Source organism: Rhincodon typus, chromosome 1 (assembly GCF_021869965.1).
Source record: "Rhincodon typus isolate 14 chromosome 1, sRhiTyp1.1, whole genome shotgun sequence".
NCBI lineage: Eukaryota > Metazoa > Chordata > Chondrichthyes > Orectolobiformes > Rhincodontidae > Rhincodon > Rhincodon typus.
The window spans coordinates 177,812,889-177,816,129 of NC_063332.1; the positions used below are offsets into that span (position 1 = coordinate 177,812,889).

The following is a 3,241-nucleotide window of genomic DNA, read 5'->3' on the forward strand; positions in this document are numbered from 1 at the left end:
CCAGCAACTTCTGTTTTTGTTCTTTTGGTTTTATTGTTAGTGATGTGTGATAAAGTGCAATCGATTGCAGTGTAAGTGAAAATTCTTTATAGGACTGTGGAGAAGCTTGTAGCTTCTAATTGTGCCTCTTTTCTAATTAAATGCTTTTGGATGATGATTGAAGGGATAGATTGCAGCTTTTTTCAATGCAGTTACAAGTTTTTGATGTTGAAATTTGTTTGGCCCCCCTCGTGCTCTATTTGATACAAGTCAGAAATAGCAGAGGTTGAAATTTGTTATTTGTTGGGCTGATTGTGTTTGACCCTTGCTTCTGGGTTGTTGCCATGATCCTTTTCAATATGTCTCAGAAACAGGTTAATTTCCAGTTGTCCAAGGTCTTGCCTTTGCTCATATTCATTTGCTTTCTACCAGGCTGTGGATGATTGTCCTAATATGGGATATTGAAGAAAAAATATACAACTGAGTTATTTGGGAGTGCAGTGTAGCAAATAATTATCCTAATTTTCTGAACTTGAGATATTCAAGTATTCTTATTTCTTGGTGAACCACTGTTTGTCTTTTGTGAAAACCAGAGGTAATTAGATTTGTTTTGTAACTTCTCTCATTGGTCTGAGGCTACACTCCACTCATTTGCAGATACCCTGCTTCTTGTGGGATATAAAATGGCTTATTTCCAAGTGCCTTCATTTTACATAAAAGAACTTCACTGAATATTGGTCAATTCAGTTGAACCCGTAATGCATTACATTTATAACCTAATTTAGTATCTTGCGGCAATTCTTCAATCTCCAGTTTTGGAAGTTGTGTAATCTTCTAAAGCTGCTGTCAGTAACTGACTCAGCAAGAAGTTATTTTCTTTGTATTTTACAGCCCAATATGATTTCAGGAAATGACATTACACCTAAGGAGATAATTTGGCCTGTCGTGCCTCTTCCAGTACTTTGAAAAAGCTATCCAATTTTACCTACTGCAAATTTCTCCTTATCTAATAATATCAGATCCCTTTCAAAACCCTCTTGAAATGTCAGCATTTTGGATATATGTTGTGTGATAGTCTCTGAGCTTTCTCATAAATTATTGTGAACCTAACTGTCCTGAATTCTGAAACATTTTCAACACTTCCAAATTTCAGAATTTGATAGTGATTTATAAGGGTTCTTTCAGATCTGATACAGGTTAATTTCTTCTCCCAGTTTTAATGCAGCTTCACTGGACAGGAATGTAACAGGTCTGAGTATCCTTTCCAATGTTTTGATTCCTAACACATTTATTAGAGGGGGAGAACTGTTCTTGTTTCCTTAAGACCTCCAGTGATAGTTTAGACTTGAGATCTCAAGAAGCCTTGGTTGGTGTACCAGTCCCCTCTAAACATTGATTAGACTTCAGTCTGTTTACCAGGTTGGTTTCCTGCCTAGATCTATTCAGTTTTTGATGATTTTGGTTGTATCTGAAAAGATAACGATTTATTTTCCTGGTCTCTCATTGCAACTTCCTTTTCACAAATGGATTTACTTGTTTTTATTATTTTACCCATTTTCTTCTTTCCTTATCCGAAAGTGTCAGCCCTTTGCTAAAGATCCCACAGGGGTTTGCCCTCCAGCATTTCTCCTGGGTAACCATTAATCAGATGTAACTTGGACAGGAATCACTGATGAGATACTGTACTTGGGCTTGAGCCTGGTTTTGCCTGATTTCCAGCCTTGGATAGTTGCAGCCAGATGCACTGAATAGCAGCATGAAGGAGCACTGACTGGCATGCTGACTCAGCTGAAATCAGCAAATACATCACAAAGCAGAAACCAAACTTTCTGACCTTACTGAATAAAATTGGGGTCAATGTTTCTTTTATTTGTATTTTATTGTTTTATTTATTTATTTAAAAGATGTAGATCATGTTCAAAATTCTTAATGACTCGAGATGCTTGTATGCCACAGTGGTTAGCTTCCATTTTGGATTGGTGGGGCCGGGGGTGGAATGGTGGTGGGTTGTGTAATGGTAGCAGCTGGCACCAAGGTAGTTATAGGGAGATTCTCTGCCTTTAGTGGAAATCCTGGCTGAATTGTGGTAAAAATTGCTTTCAATTGCCACTGTTGACAACTGATCCAAATGCAAGGGAAACCAGCCATAATAAACTAAAAGGTAAAATATTGACAAATTTGCATCTATGTAATTTTGTGTTGAATTTAAAGATTGTTAATCACTTGCTGACATTCCATTATCACACTGTAATATCATTAAACTTTTTTCCAATGAAAACTTATTATTTATCCTGTTTTTAAATCTGTTTTGAAAAGTCAGCTTAACATAGCCCCTCTGTAAATGTGTCACAAAACCAATAAGGCAGATAAATTCTTTCTGGTGAGTAGATATTGATTTATAATGATTTATCTGGAGTTTTAAAATCTTAAGGTGAATATGTTTAATCATCTATTGTGCTGAGATTGGAGGGTGCCAAACATTTAGACGGGGAGATAAATTTTCACTGATCTCGTGTTAAGTGTTCTGTTGTTTCTGTGACTACTGGGGCATTGTCATTTATAACCCAGCAATCTGCTTGACCCATTGACTATGTGCTGGCTATCTGAGCAACCAGTCAGTCCCTCTAGTCCTGCAAGTTTACTTCCTTCAAGTGCTTATCCAGTTTTATTTTCTGAAGTTGCTTGTTCCCACTTCCCACTTCCACCACCTTGTGGGTGATAAGTTCCAGGTTATTACCACTTACTACAAAAAAAATCTTATTTGTATTGGCCTTGCATTTCTTTTCCATAGTCTTTATATCTGTGCCATCTCTGATCCTTATACCATTAACTCAGGAGAACAGCTTTTCTTTTATCTAAATAAAAACCAAAAGAACTACAGATGCTGTAAATCAGGAACAAAAACAGAAGTTGCTAGAAGCTCAGTAGGTCTAGCAGCATCTGTGAAGAAAACATCAGAGTTAACGTTTGGGTTCGGTGACAGATGCTGCCAGACCTGCTGAGCTTCCAACAACTTCTGTTTTTTTTTCTTTTATCTACCTTTTTTATTTAAACTTGTCAAATCTTACAGATTCGTGTCACATCTTCCTTCAAAAGGAGATTCCTTTCTTTTTAACCCAACCTTTGTAATCAAAATGCCCTCCTTCCTGGGACCATGTTCTTCCTAATGTACAGTAACCAGACTGGATGCAATACTTGTGGCTAACCAAAGATTTATAATTTGTTTTGCTCAATACCCCTAATTCTAAAAGCTAAGGATATG

The 3,241-nt window shown here is 36.8% G+C and overlaps 1 protein-coding gene across 3 annotated transcripts in view; it reads left to right on the forward strand.

Annotated features, from left to right (window-relative positions):
• The window catches only part of slc49a3 (solute carrier family 49 member 3), a 76,708-nt gene extending 74,451 nt beyond the window's left edge, over nucleotides 1-2,257 (forward strand). For all 3 annotated transcript variants that reach the window (XM_048598113.1, XM_048598126.1, XM_048598120.1), the window contains exon 10: nucleotides 1-2,257. This exon is cut by the window's left edge and continues 2,243 nt beyond it. The gene's annotated coding sequence lies outside the window, so the exon portion shown is untranslated.
• The last annotated feature ends 984 nt before the right edge of the window (nucleotides 2,258-3,241 follow it).